At 41.2% G+C, this 15,433-nt stretch overlaps 1 protein-coding gene across 12 annotated transcripts in view; it reads left to right on the top strand.

The window, feature by feature from the left end:
- DGKB (diacylglycerol kinase beta) overlaps positions 1 to 15,433 on the top strand; it is a 1,170,055-nt gene that overhangs the window by 330,661 nt on the left and 823,961 nt on the right. The gene's annotated exons all lie outside the window — the stretch shown is intronic.

Here is a 15,433-nt window from a genome sequence, read left to right as displayed (position 1 = left end):
ATTTTTTGCTTTTGTTTTTTTCCATGATGGAGTTTCAGGGCACATTTGCTTATTACCACAGGTCTAGAGTACGTAGTGTTTAATTTTTTTCTCTTCTTGGGTGGAGAACAATTCTGTTTGTAATCTCCCAGTACCTACAGGCCTTTGGGGATGAATAGGGGTTTGGGTCTTGGTAGGGCTTAGACTTGGCTGTGGAGCCACACCACTAACCTTGTGGAGATTATCTGATGGGATGTGGTTCAGTCACTAAATCATGTCCTACTCTTTGCGACCTCATGGACTGCAGCACGCCAGGCTTCCCTGTCCTTCACTATCTCCTGGAGTTTGTTCAGATTTATGTCCATTGAGTGGCTTATGCCATCCCACCATCTCATCCGCTGCTGCCCCCTTCTCCTCCTGCCTCAGTCTTTCCCAACATCAGGGTCTTTTCCAGTTAGTCAGCTCTTTGCATCAGGTGGCCAAACTATTGTAGCTTCAGCTTCAGCATCAGTCCTTTCAGTGAATATTCAGAGTTGATTTCCTTTAGTATTGACTGGTTTGATCTCCTTGCTGTCCAAGTGACTCTCTAGCTAGAGTCTTTGAGGGAATGGTTACTTCCAAATTCTCAAAGAATTGGATTGTATCAAGCACTGACTCGCTCATCAACTAAATTATCTTCTATTTCCTTTATTACATCATGTAGAAAATTTCCAGCTAAGATGGAAACCAAAAGATTTATACCTTTGTAAACTCTGGGTAAAGCTTTCTAACAAAGGCATTTGGATATTCTTTTTCTAAGTGCGTGATTCAATCTTAGACCAATTCACTCTAAGGGGGAAAACCTCTAATGTGGCTTCTATCAAGCCTTAAATATCAACCTCTAGCTTCTGTGCCACACTGTGTGGTTTCTGGCCGTTTTGTTGGTCCCTTTAACATGTACAAATAATACTGCTTAGCCCTACATGCTGTCTGTTTTTACAGTATTGGATAGAGTATACATTCACCATTGAGCTACAGTGTTCATCCTCAAAATACAAGTAGAAGAGACACAATCACTCTACATAAAGCTTGCTAAAGTATACCGTTTTTCCTACTGTCCATGAAGAATTAATCAGTTGGTATAAGAAAAAAGTGGGAAATTTTCTTAGAGCCAAATTGTGAATTATAACCCAGCATAGTTAGAAGTCAGCACAGTTAGAATCCACCAGTTAGAAGTCAAAGCACAGTTACATGTTTTTGAAACAGAAAGCTCCGCATTAAATGATGTATAATTGACAGTTTACACAATGCAGATCTTCAGGTACAAAGTGGTAGGTCATCATAACCCCTTACAAGATCAAGAGGAAATGTTATCTTTTAAGGAGTTGTCTGATTAGTGCTAGGAGAACATTGTGCTTCATGGTTGAGCAGGTTGTACATGGAGAGGTTTGGTCCATGTATAATGCAGTAGTGGGGAGTGAGGAGGGGCAGAGAACATTTTTTTAGAGTTAAAAGTTTTATGTCTTGCCAGAATATATGATTGTTAGTTCACAGTATAAACTTTGTACTTAATTCCATCAACTCTTACATCCTAACTATAAGAATATAGTTAAAGAATATGAAGTTAAAACTTCATCAACAGGTTTTGTTTTTACATAGTGAATAGGAGAAGTGCTCCTGGCCAGACATAATATCTTTTCCCATAAAGTATTCAGGTAAAACTGACACAGGTTCTTTACATAAAGCCTATTTAAATGTTATACTTTTTAGAATCCTATAATCCCTTACATTCCTGTAGTATTTCCGACTAACCGTTGCCCACACCAGGGCTTCATCAGTGGCTTTTGGGCCACAGTGCCTGAGTCTCCTGCATACTCCTGGAAACTTTCTTTCACCTCATGATGGTTTTGCTGACTCTTGTGTAAAATGCTGTGGGTACTCAGTGAGGAATTGAGCCAAGGGACATTGGCCCTTTCGTCAGCCTTTAACTTGACTAACCTGCCTAAGTACTGACCCAAATGGTTGCTGGTCAGATATTTCACTGTGATTTCTACCTTCCAGTTTTTAAATTTCTTCAAGATAGGGTAACTAGAGTGGACTAGTTTGGGTTAATTTTGGGGGACCAACAGAAGGTTCCTTTTGTTGCACAAACCTTTGATTGTGTTGTATCAAAACCTTTGCTTTAAGTCCATCTCTTTTATTTTTGTTGTTATGTTCAGTCACTAAGTCCTGTCCAGCTCTTTGCAACTCCATGAACTGCAGTACACAAGGCTTCTCTGTCATCACTATCTCCCACAGTTTGCTCAAATCCATGTCCACTGAGTCGGTAATGCTATCTAGCCATCTTATTCTTTGCTTCTCCTTCCTCTTTTTGCCTTCAATCTTTCCCAGGATCAGGGTCGTTTCCAATGAGTTGGCTCTTTGCCTCAGTTGACTCAAGTGTTGGAGCTTCAACATCAGTCCTTCCACTGAATATTCAGGATTGATCTCCTTTAGGATGGATTGATTGGATCTCCTTGCAGTCCAAGGGACTCTCAAGAGTCTTCTCCAACACCACAGTTCAAAAGCATCATTTCTTCAGCACTCACCCTTCTTTTTGGTCTAACTGTCACATCATGCATGACTACTGGAGTAACCATAACTTTGAACCTTTACTTTGACTCCATCATTGGTTGATTTAACCAATTCTTAATAAAAATCTAAAGATGTTTATAGTGTTGGGATGAGTCCTCTTACTCTCCCCTTTCTGTTTTCTCTTTATTTTGACCCAGTCAGTATTCAATTTATTCTTTAATTATCATTTAAAAATTTCTACCTTTTAGGGAAGTTTCTCCTTACTGTCCCCTTGGCCTCATCTCTTACTCTTGTTAATTAACTTAATGTTTTTATTAGCATCTGTAAGACCCTTAAGGGGAAGCTCAGACAGCAAATTTAATAAGCTTTCTCACACTGCTTTTAGATTTTGCAACAATAAAATTATATGAGGTGCTCCTGTGCAAAGAACCCCTTAATTATAGCATTTACCATGTGACCTGTGTAGTGAGCTCTTGGTTTTTTATCAGCCTAAACATGCTTTTCTACTCTGGGAGCCATGTCTTCAAAATCGAAGACATAACTTCCAAACTACTTACCCTTGTTCAGCAAGTTTGAACTTAATGGTTCCACATACTGCAGAATGTTTTCAATAAATATATACAGTAGTACTACAAGATCTGTAGTAGACTGAATCCATGTATGTAGAACGACAAATACTGAGGGATAACAGGAAAATTATGCAGGATTTTCAACTGTGTGAGGGGTTGGTGTCCCTAAATCCTGCACTGTTCAAGGACAACAGCATTTCAATAGTTTCCTTAGGAAGCTGATGACACTGATCTACAAAATGAAACAACTCCTTATACCCTCTGATTTCAATAGTTTTTTGAAAATCTGCTGCTATCCAGGGGACCTGAATTCTTTGCTTTGGGGATCCAAGATACATCTGCAGAGGACATTGTATAAAAATGTCTAAAGTTGCCAGAGCCTGATTAGAGAGGTCTGGGAAGTAGCAGTGTTACTGAACTCAGGTTTGGCTGCTTGTAGCTTGTAAGCCAATATTCTAGAGGCAAGTGTTGGTTGAAAGGAAAGATGGCTTTATTTAGGAGGCCAGCAGCCTGGGGAGAAGCCATATTCATGTCCAAAACCAACTCTGAGGCTTCTGCTTCACACTGAAAACATTTAAAGGGAGAGTCATTTGTGGAAGGGGTCAGAATGCTTGTTATCTACCACTTTCATCTGAATGGTTGGTTATGAGGTAACAGGATGTTGTTGCAGGAATCTTGTGTTCAACTTTAAATTTACCATCCTCCACCCAAATGGGAGCCTTAGTTCCTACTGAAGAAATAAAAGGTATTGTTCAGCATATTATATATATTCCTTGAGGAAGACCAGGACCCTGCCCCAAGGCTGCACTATTGTTTCTTGACTGATCCTCCATTTCTCTCCATCCCCTTCCTTCCCTGATTCAGTCAGTTCAGTTGCTCAGTCCTGTGCGACTCTTTGCGACCCCATGGACTGCAGCATGCCAGGCCTCCCTGTCCATCACCAACTCCCAGAGTTTACTCAAACTCATGTCCATTGAGTCGGTGATGCCATCCAATCAACTCATCCTCTGTTGTCCCCTTCTCCTCTTGCCTTTGATCTTTCCCAGCATCAAGGTCTTTTCAAATGGGTGGGTTCCTCACATCAGGTGGCCGAAGTATTGGAGTTTCAGCTTCAACATCAGTCCTTCCAATGAATACCCAGCACTGATCTCCTTTAGGATGGACTGGTTGGATCTCCTTGCAGTCCAAGGGACTCTCAAGAGTCTTCTGCAGCTCCACAGTTCAAAAGCATCAATTCTTCAGTGCTCAGCTTTCTTCACAGTCCAACTCTCACATCCATACATGACTACTGGAAAAACCATAGCCTTGACTAGATGGACCTTTGTTGGCAAAGTAATGTTTCTGCTTTTTACTATGCTATCTAGGTTGGTCATAACTTTCCTTCCAAGGAGTAGGTGTCTTTTAATTTCATGGCTGCAGTCACCATCTGCAGTGATTTTGGAGCCCCTCAAAATAAAGTTAGCTACTATTTCCACTGTTTTCCCATCTATTTGTCATGAAGTGATGTGACCGGATGCCATGATCTTAGTTTTCTGAATGTTGAGTTTTAAGCCAACTTTTTCATTCTCCTCTTTCACTTTCATCAAGAGGCTCTTTAGTTCTTCTTCACTTTCCACCATAATGGTGGTATCTGCATATCTGAGGTTATGGATATTTCACCTGGCAATCTTAATTTCAGCTTGTGCTTCATCTAGCCCAGCGTTTCTCATGATGTACTCTGCATATAAGTTAAATAAGCAGGGTGACAATATACAGCCTTGAGGTACTCCTTTCCCTATTTGGAACCAGTCTGTTGTTCCATATCCAGTTCTAACTGTTGCTTCCTGACCTGCATACAGGTTTCTCAAGCGGCAGGTCAGGTGGTCTGGTATTTCCATCTCTTGAACAATTTTGCACAATTTGTTGTGATCCACACAGTCAAAGCCTTTGGCAGAGTCAATAAAGCAGAAGTAGATGTTTTTCTGGAACTCTGTTGCTTTTTCAACAATCCAATGAAAAGCCACTGGAGTGGTGGCTGCGCAGTGCTGGAGCAGCTGTGTGGAGATACCCCATGTCCAAACGCAAAGAAAAAGCCCCAGCAAGATGGTAGCAGGGGCAAAATGGCATTTAGTATCAAACCCCATACCCGCCAGAGATGCTCAGAGGGCTCAAACAAACCTTGTGCACACCAGGACCCAGAGACCCCACAGAGACTGAGACAGAGCTGTGTTTGAGTGTCTCCTGTGGAGGTACAGGTCAGCAGTGGACTGCTGCAGGGGCACGGGCTCTGGGTGCATCATGCCTGTGTATGGCATAAGCCCTCTTGGAGGAGGTTGCCATTAACCACACCAGAACTTACACAGGACTGGAGAAACAGACTCTTGGATGGCACAAACAGAACCTTGTGTGCACCAGGTCCCAGGATAAAGGAGCAGTGACCCCACAAGAGACTGACCCAGACTTGCCCGTGAGTATCCAGGAGTTTCCCGTGGAGGCGTGGGTCAGCGGTGGCCTGCTGCAGGGTTGAGGGCACTGAGTGAAGCAGTGCAGGCATGGGACCTTTTGAAGGAGATCCTCATTATCTTCATTACCTCCACCATAGTTTGGTCCCAGGTAACTCACAGGGAGGGAACATAGCTCCACCCATTAACAGAAAATTGGATTAAAGATATACTAAGCATGGCCCTGCCATCAGAAGGAGATCCAGTTTCCCCCTCAGTCAGTCTCTCCCATCAGGAAGCTTCCATAAGCCTCTTATCTTCCATCAGAGGGCAGACAGAATGAAAACCACAATCACAGAGAAGTAACCAATCTGATCACATGGACCCCAGCCTTGTCTAACTCAATGAAACTATGAGCCTTCCCTGATTAGCAGCTGTTTGAATCTGCCCTTTGCAACTCAGAGAAAGTCAAGCTTATTTCCTACAAAGAAGAGACAGGGCACATGGAAATAATTTGTACCTGGGAGAGTCCCACAGAGTCATGCTCCATTTCTGGAGGAGTGTTGAGAGACAGCAAACTGAGCCCCACTGCCTGTTCTAGGTTCTTCTGCTAAATTCACCTCCTGACTCTCAGTATTTACATGACAAACCTGTATACCAAGGTCCTGGAGATCAGGCTAGAGTGATTTTAAATCTTACAAGATAAGGGAAGCTAAAACAGGCAGATGGGGAGAGATTTTGTGAAGAGAATTTACATTGGATGTAGACCTTAATTTTTGTTCTAAGTCCAGTTTCTGTTCTTTCATTCTATTAAGGAACTCCTATGGCCAGGTGTTATACTTCTTTGTGTCCTCTTTCCTTAGGTATCAATAATACCGTTGTTCAGGATGAGAGCAAAATATCCATTATCTCTCTATTGATGAGTAGGATCTATTTATTTTTTTTATTTTTTATTTTTTTAATAAATTTATTTATTTTAGTTGGGGGCTAATTACTTTACAATATTGTAATAGTTTTTGCCATACATTGACATGAATCAGCCATGGGTTTACATGTGTTCCCCTTCCTGGACCCCCTACCCACCTCCCTCCCCATCCCATCCCTCTGGGTCATCCCATTGCCCCGGCCCTGAGCCCTTGTCTCATGCATCGAACATGGAATGGTGTTCTGTTTCACATACGATAATATACATGTTTCAATGCTATTCTCCCAGAACGTCCCACCCTCACCTTCTCCCTCAGAGTCCATAAAATTGTTCCATGCATCTGTGTCTCTTATTCTGACTCGCATATAGGGTTATCATTACCATCTTTCAAATTCCATATATATGCATTAGTATACTGTATTGTTGTTTTTCTTTCTGGCTTACTTCACTCTGTATAATGGGCTCCAGTTTCATCCATCTCAGTAGAACCGATTCAAATGTATTTTTTTTTAATGGCTGAGTAATATTCCATTGTGTATATGTACCACAGCTTCCTTATCCATTCGTCTGCTGATGGACATCTAGGTTGCTTCCATGTCCTGGCTATTGTAAACAGTGCTGCGATGAACATTGGGGTACACGTGTCTCTTTCAATTCTGGTTTCCTTGGTGTATATGCCCAGCAGTGGGATTGCTGGGTCATATGGCAGTTCTATTCCCAGTTTTTTAAGGAATCTCCACACTGTTCTCCATAGTGGCTGTACTAGTTTGCATTCCCACCAACAGTGTAAGAGGGTTCCCTTTTCTCCACACCCTCTCCAGCATTTATTGCTTGTAGACTTTTGGATAGCAGCCATTCTGACTGGTGTGAAATGATACCTCATTGAGGTTTTGATTTGCATTTCTCTAATAATGAGTGATGTTGAGCATCTTTTCATGTGTTTGTTAGCCATCTGTATGTCTTCTTTGGAGAAATGTCTGTTTAGTTCTTTGGCCCATTTTTTGATTGGGTCGTTTATTTTTCTGGAATTCAGCTGCAGAAGTTGCTTGTATATTTTTGAGATTAATTGTTTGTCTGTTGCTTCATTTGCTATTATTTTCTCCCATTCTGAAGGCTGTCTTTTCACCTTGCTTATAGTTTCCTTTGTTGTGCAAAAGCTTTTAATTTTAATTAGGTCCCATTTGTTTATTTTTGCTTTTATTTCCAATATTCTGGGAGGTGGGTCATGGAGGATCCTGCTGTGATTTATGTCGGAAAGAGTTTTGCCTATGTTTTCCTCTAGGAGTTTTATAGTTTCTGGTCTTACGTTTAGATCTTTAATCCATTTTGAGTTTATTTTTGTGTACGGTGTTAGGAAGTGTTCTAGTTTCATTCTTTTACAAGTGGTTGACCAGTTTTCCCAGCACCACTTGTTAAAGAGATTGTCTTTTCTCCATTGTATATTCTTGCCTCCTTTGTCGAAGATAAGGTGTCCATATGTGCGTGGGTTTATCTCTGGGCTTTCTATTTTGTTCCATTGATCTATATTTCTATCTTTGTGCCAGTACCATACTGTCTTGATGACTGTGGCTTTGTAGTAGAGCCTGAAGTCAGGCAGGTTGATTCCTCCAGTTCCATTCTTCTTCCTCAAGATTGCTTTGGCTATTCGAGGTTTCTTATATTTCCATACAAATTGTGAGATGATTTGTTCTAGTTCTGTGAAAAATCCCATTGGTAGCTTGATAGGGATTGCATTGAATCTATAGATTGCTTTGGGTAGTATACTCATTTTCACTATATTAATTCTTCCAATCCATGAACACGGTATATTTCTCCGTTTGTGTCCTCTTTGATTTCTTTCATCCGTGTTTTATAGTTTTCTATATATAAGTCTTTTGTTTCTTTAGGTAGATATATTCCTAAGTATTTTATTCTTTTTGTTGCAATGGTGAATGGTATTGTTTCCTTAATTTCTCTTTCTGTTTTCTCATTATTGGAGTATAGGAATGCAAGGGATTTCTGTGTGTTAATTTTATATCCTGCAACTTTACTATATTCATTGATCAACTCTAGTAATTTTCTAGTAGAGTCTTTAGGGTTTTCTATGTAGAGGATCATGTCATCTGCAAACAGTGAGAGTTTTATTTCTTCTTTTCCTATCTGTATTCCTTTAATTTCTTTTTCCGCTCTGATTGCTGTGGCCAAAACTTCCAACACTATGTTGAATAGTAGTGGTGAAAGTGGGCATCCTTGCCTTGTTCCTGACTTTAGGGGAAATGCTTTCAATTTTTCACCATTGAGGATAATGTTTGCTGTGGGTTTGTCATATATAGCTTTTATTATGTTGAGATATGTTCCTTCTATTCCTGCTTTCTGGAGGGTTTTTATCATAAATGGATGCTGAATTTTGTCAAAGGCTTTTTCTGCATCTATTGAGATAACCATATGGTTTTTATCTTTCAATTTGTTAATGTGGTGTATTACATTGACTGATTTGCGGATGTTAAAAAAACCTTGCATTCCTGGGATAAAGCCCACTTGGTCATGATCTATGATCTTTTTAATATGATGTTGGATTCTGTTTGCTAGAATTTTATTAAGGATTTTTGCATCTATGTTCATCAGTGATATTGGCCTGTAGTTTTCCTTTTTTGTGACATCTTTGTCTGGTTTTGGAATTAGGGTGATGGTGGCCTCATAGAATGAGTTTGGAAGTTTACCATCTTCTGCAATTTTCTGGAAGAGTTTGAGTAGGATAGGTGTTAGCTCTTCTCTAAATTTTTGGTAGAATTCCGCTGTGAAGCCGTCTGGTCCTGGGCTTTTGTTTGCTGGAAGATTTCTGATTACAGTTTCAATTTCCGTGCTTGTGATGGGTCTGTTAAGATCTTCTATTTCTTCCTGGTTCAGTTTTGGAAAGTTATACTTTTCTAAGAATTTGTCCATTTCTTCCAAGTTGTCCATTTTATTGGCATATAGCTGTTGGTAGTAGTCTCTTATGATCCTTTGTATTTCTGTGGAGTCTGTTGTGATCTCTCCATTTTCATTTCTAATTTTGTTGATCTGATTCTTCTCCCGTTGTTTCTTGATGAGTCTGGCTAATGGCTTGTCAATTTTGTTTATCTTCTCGAAAAACCAGCTTTTAGTTTTGTTGATTTTTGCTATGGTCTCTTTTGTTTCTTTTGCATTTATTTCTGCCCTAATTTTTAAGATTTCTTTCCTTCTACTGACCCTGGGGTTCTTCATTTCTTCCTTCTCTAGTTGCTTTAGGTGTAGAGTTAGTTGATTTATTTGATTTTTTTCTTGTTTCTTGAGGTACGCCTGTATTGCTATGAACCTTCCCCTTAGTATTGCTTTTACAGTGTCCCATAGGTTTTGGGTTGTTTTCATTTTCATTCGTTTCTATGCAGAATTTGATTTCTTTTTTAATTTCTTCTGTGATTTGTTGGTTATTCAGAAGCGTGTTGTTGAGCCTCCATATGTTGGAATTTTTAATAGTTTTTTTCCTGTAATTGAGGTCTAATCTTACTGCATTGTGATCAGAGAAGATGGCTGGGATGATTTCAATTTTTTTGAATTTACCAAGGCTAGATTTATGGCCCAGGATGTGATCTATCCTGGAGAAAGTTCCATGTGCACTTGAGAAAAAGGTAAAATTGATTGTTTGGGGGTGGAAAGTCCTGTAAATATCAATTAAATCTAATTTGTCTATTGTATCATTTAAAGTTTGTGTTTCCTTGTTAATTTTCTGTTTAGTTGATCTATCCATATGCGTGAGTGGAGTATTAAAGTCTCCCACTATTATTGTGTTATTGTTAATTTCCCCTTTCATACTTGTTAGTATTTGCCTTATATATTGTGGTGCTCCTATGTTGGGTGCATATATATTTATGATTGTTACGTCTTCTTCTTGGATTGAACCTTTGATCTTTACATAGTGTCCTTCTTTGTCCCTTTTCACATCCTTTATTTTAAAGTCTATTTTATCTGAAATGAGTATTGCGACTCCTGCTTTCTTTTGGTCTCCGTTTGCATGAAATATGTTTTTCCATCCCTTCACTTTCAGCCTGTGTGTGTCCCTAGTTTTGAGGTGGGTCTCTTGTAGACAGCATATATAGGGTTCTTGTTTTTGTATCCATTCAGCAAGACTTTGTCTTTTGGTTGGGGCATTCAACCCATTTACATTTAAGGTAATTATTGATAAGTATGATCCCGTTGCCATTTACTTTGTTGTTTTGAGTTCGTGTTGAAACATCCTTTCTGTGTTTCCTGTTTAGAGAAGATCCTTTAGCATTTGTTGGAGAGCTGGTTTGGTGGTGCTGAATTCCCTCAGCTCTTGCTTGTCTGTAAAGCTTTTGAATTCTCCTTCATATCTGAATGAGATCCTTGCTGGGTACAGTAATCTGGGTTGTAGATTATTCTCTTTCATTACTTTAAGTATGTCCTGCCATTCCCTTCTAGCCTGAAGAGTTTCTATTGAAAGATCAGCTGTTATCCTTATGGGGATCCCCTTGTGTGTTATTTGTTGTTTTTCCCTTGCTGCTTTTAATATTTGTTCTTTGTGTTTGATCTTTGTTAATTTGATTAATATGTGTCTTGGGGTGTTTCGCCTTGGGTTTATCCTGTTTGGAACTCTCTGGGTTTCTTGGACTTCTGTGACTATTTCTTTCCTCATTTTAGGGAAATTTTCAACTATTATCTCCTCGAGTATTTTTTCATGGCCTTTCCTTTTATCTTCTTCTTCTGGGACTCCTATGATTCGAATGTTGGGGCGTTTCATATTGTCCCAGAGGTCCCGGAGGTTTTCCTCATTTCTTTTGATTCTTTTTTCTTTTTTCCTCTCTGCTTCGTTTATTTCCATCATTCTATCTTCTACCTCACTTATCCTATCTTCTGCCTCCGTTATTCTACTGTTGGTTCCCTCCAGAGTGTCTTTTATCTCCTTTATTTCATTATTCATTCTATATTGACTCCTTTTTATTTCTTCTAAGTCCTTGATAAACATTTCTTGCATCTTCTCAATCTTTGTCTCCAGGCTATTTATGTGTTAACTCCATTTTGCTTTCAAGATTTTGGATCATTTTTATTATCATTATTCTAAATTCTTTTTCAGATAGATTCCCTATCTCCTCCTCTTTTGTTTGGCTTTGTGGGAATTTCTCATTTTCCTTTACTTGCTGAGTATATCTCTGCCTTTTCATCTTGTTTAGATTGCTGTGTTAGGCGTGGCCCTTCTGTATTCTGGTAGTATGTAGTTCCTCTTTATTGTGGAGGTTCCTCACTGCGGTTGGGGTTGGACAGGTGGCTTGACAAGGCTTCCTGGTTGGGGGAGCTTGTGTCGGTGTTCTGGTGGGTGGAGCTGGATTTCTGCTCTTTAGAGTGCAATGGAGTGACCAGTATTAATTTTTGAGATGTCTATGGATTTGGTGTGCCTCTGGGCAGCCTGTATATTGATGCTCAGGTCTATGTTCCTGCGTTGCTGGAGAATTTGCGTGGTATGTCTTGCTCTGGAACTTATTGGCTCTTGGGTGGAGCTTGGTTTTAGTGTATATATGGAGGCTATTGGATGGTCTCTTATTAATTAATGTTTCCCCTGGCTTTCAGTCTTATTCTTGTAGTAGCCTCTAGACTTCTCCTTCCATACAGCCTCAATAATAAAACTTTTAGTTTAATGGTGAAAAGATTCTCCACAGTGAGGGATACCCAGAAAGGTTCACTGAGTTACATGGAGAGATGAGGTGGGGGGGGGGGTTGGGGTGACCAGGAGGGGAAGAGGGGAATTCAAATGTGGAGAGAGCAATCTAGCCAGGAAGCACTTCCCTCTGTGCTTTCCACAGTTTGGAACCCTCAGAGTGGTTCACAGAGATACATAGAGAGGGGGGAGGAAGGTAATAGAGGTGAGCATGAGTAGAAAGGGAGGAATCAAGAGGGGAGAGAGAGATCTGGGCAGTATCCTGTTCCTGAAGTGTTCTCCGGTACCCAGAACACCCTCAGAGATTCACAGAATTGGGTTGAGAAGAGAAGGAGGAGGGTGGGAGATAGAGGTTCCCTGGGGGAGAAGAAAGAGCATCAATAGGGGGAGAGAGTGATCAGGCCAGTGATCACACTCCTGAGTAAAAATGGGTCCTAAAGATTGGGTTCTTAAATGTACAAAATTGATATCAAATATGTAAAACAAAGATTAAAAATCTAGAGTAGAGGTTAGACTCTTATAAAACTTATAATATAAAAAAAAGAAAAAAAGGAAACAGTGTAAAAAGAAAAAAAAATAGTAAAACAGTAAAAAAAGAAACAGTAAAAAAAAGTAAAACAGGAAAAAAAACATTAAAAAAAGAAAACACAAAAGGTATAAGATATATGTATGTAGTTTGCTTCAAAAATAGGGTTTTTTTTTTTTTGCAAGTTAATAGTGGGTTATGAAAATGAAATTTAAAGGTGTAATAGAGGACTTGAAGAAAAAGGAAAGAAGAGAAAAAAAAATTTTTTTTTAAATTAAAAAAAAATAATTAAAAAAAAAATAATAATAATAGTAAAAAAATATATATATCCCGGACTTTCTCTGGAGCTGTTGTGAGCAGTGTGGGATCTGCTCAGTTTCAGATAGATCCTTATTCCTGCTTATACTTTTCAAGATCTATAGGTCCTTTTCAATGCAGTCGGTATTAACTACAGGGATCTTAATCTGTTGGCCTGTCCCTTCCAAAGCGCTTCCCTCTGTTTATTTGGCTTCTGTTTGGAGATCTCTTCAGTATCTAATTTCCGCCCTGCAACAAAGCGGTGGAGGTGATCTCTTTAGGTTCGCTTGTTCAATCGTGCTGTGGGGAGGAAGGAACACTGCAAATCTGGCGTGTGTGTGGTAAGCTCGCAGTGTCTCGGCCGCACTGGGTTCGCCCCCGCTCACGGCGTGTGTGCTTTCCCCGTCTACCCTGCTCAGGCTTCAGGTTACTCGGCCGGGGAGCGGGCCCTGAGCTGCGTGCACTTCCCAGGTCTAAGCCGCTCAGGTTCAGGCTCCCGGTTACTCCACAAAGGCGCAGACTCGGTTTCGCCCGCGGCTTGTGCCGTTCCCGGTCGGAGCTGCCCCGGCGGCCTGGAGTTTGGCGAGCGCGCTCCCCCCCGTTGGGGCGGTGCGGCTTATCACCTCCCTGGTCCCCGCCTCGGTTTACGGGCGCGCCCGGCTCCGGTGTGCTTTGTGTCGGTTCTGGGGAGCTGGTCTCTGGCTGCGACCCTCCCGGCGGCTGTCGACCCTCCGGGATCTCAGGCAGTCTTTGCTTAGAAACTGGGAGCCTGTTTGCAGTTTGGTAGGGGGTGCCCTCTCTGGAGCCGAGTTTGCCCCTTTCCGGCTCTGGCGGGCCCCGCCTGCCCGCTGTGTCCGGCGGGGGATGGGGCGGTCCGCAGCCGGCTAGCTCTCCTCTGGTATCGCTCAGTCCTTTGTTCTGTGAGCGGGCCGGCAGTGCCTTAGAGTTGGGCTTTTCGCGGGATAGTTCTCTCTCTCTGGCTGTCCCACAGTTTAGGTTACTATCTCACGTTAGCTCCCTCAGATTGCCCTCGGGGCACTCGGGCCCAGTCCTTACCCTAGGCAGTGCCGCCCGCTCCTCTCCGTTCAGCCCCACTTGCTGGTGGCGAATGATGCGAGCGTCTGGGGTTCTTTGCTGGGAGTTGCTTTAGGCACGTAATCTGTGGATTTTATTTATTTTTTCCTCCCAGTTATGTTGCCCTCCGAGATAAGAAATCTTCCCCCACACCCGCCGGTGGGAGGGTTTCCTGGTGCTTGGAAATTCCTCCTCTTTTACAACTCCCTCCCCAGGACGGGTCTCCGTCCCTAGCTCTTTTGTCTCTCTTTTTATCTTTTATAATTTCTCCTACCTGCTTTTGAAGATAATGCGCTGTCTTTGTGGAAGCCTGACGTCCTCTGCCAGCCTTCAGAAGTAGTTTTGTGAAGTTTGGTCAGCGTTCCGATGTTCTTTCGATAAATTTATGGAGGAGAGAGTGGTCTCGCCGTCCTATTCCTCCGCCATCTTAGCCCCGCCTCGAGTAGGATCTATTTAATCTCAGTAGTAATTTAAACTAATATGCCATTTTGTGGCTTGACTAAGGGTGTAAATGGCAAAATGCAAGAAGATTCAGAAAGTTCACTCCCAAAGTTAGCCTAAGAAAGCAAGAACTTTCCTTGTCACAGAACATTTCAGGTTCCAAGAATGTGAGATGCTTCCAGCAATAGACCCACTAATGTCTGACACTGTACAGGCACTAGCTGAATGAGACTTTGCTAGAGCTAACAAAACTATGAAGTTTGTGATGACAAAGACCCTGTATGAATTGGAACCCATTTTTGACAAACTCCTCTGAGAACTGTCATGGTTGAACAAAGAGAATGCTGCTTATTGGATCAGTGGCCTGTTCAGCTGTCCACCAAATGCATCCCAGTACATATATCTTCCAATTAGTGAAGACCAGAGGGAATATTCTCACTGGTAACAAAGTCAGTCTATCGGGACATAGAACAAGATGAAAGGAAAAACCTCATCAGACTATGATTTTCCTCCTTATACCAATGACACACAGAACAAAACAATAACTATCTCTGAATCATAAAACGAGAGTACTTAAACGAAATTATTACCAAAGTCGCTTTGAAACCCTTTACCTCAGATAGGGACTTGAATCCATGAGGGCAGAGCTCAAACACAGCCAAAATCTAGTTTGGGACTTAAACCCATGTGGCCAGGACTCGAACCTGGCTAAAATCCACAGTCTTCCAACTGAGATCACAGACCTGGTTTCAGGACCTAAGGAAGCTCAGGTTCTTGATGTCTTATTGCAGAAAGAAATCAGTGAGAGACAAAGTGATACAAAGAAGTAGATTTATTCAGAGGGAAGCACAATCCATAGACAGAGTGTGGGCCATTGCAGATGGTGAGTGCGGTTGCTCCAAAATGTGGTGTGGTTAGTTTTTATGGGCTGGGTATTTCATAGGCTAATGAATGGGAGAATTATTCCAACTATTTTGGGGA

This window comes from Giraffa tippelskirchi, chromosome 10, assembly GCF_054371585.1.
Source record: "Giraffa tippelskirchi isolate mGirTip1 chromosome 10, T2T-mGirTip1v1.2.pri, whole genome shotgun sequence".
NCBI classification, from domain to species: domain Eukaryota; kingdom Metazoa; phylum Chordata; class Mammalia; order Artiodactyla; family Giraffidae; genus Giraffa; species Giraffa tippelskirchi.
This window is presented reverse-complemented; position numbering and strand designations above follow the sequence as displayed.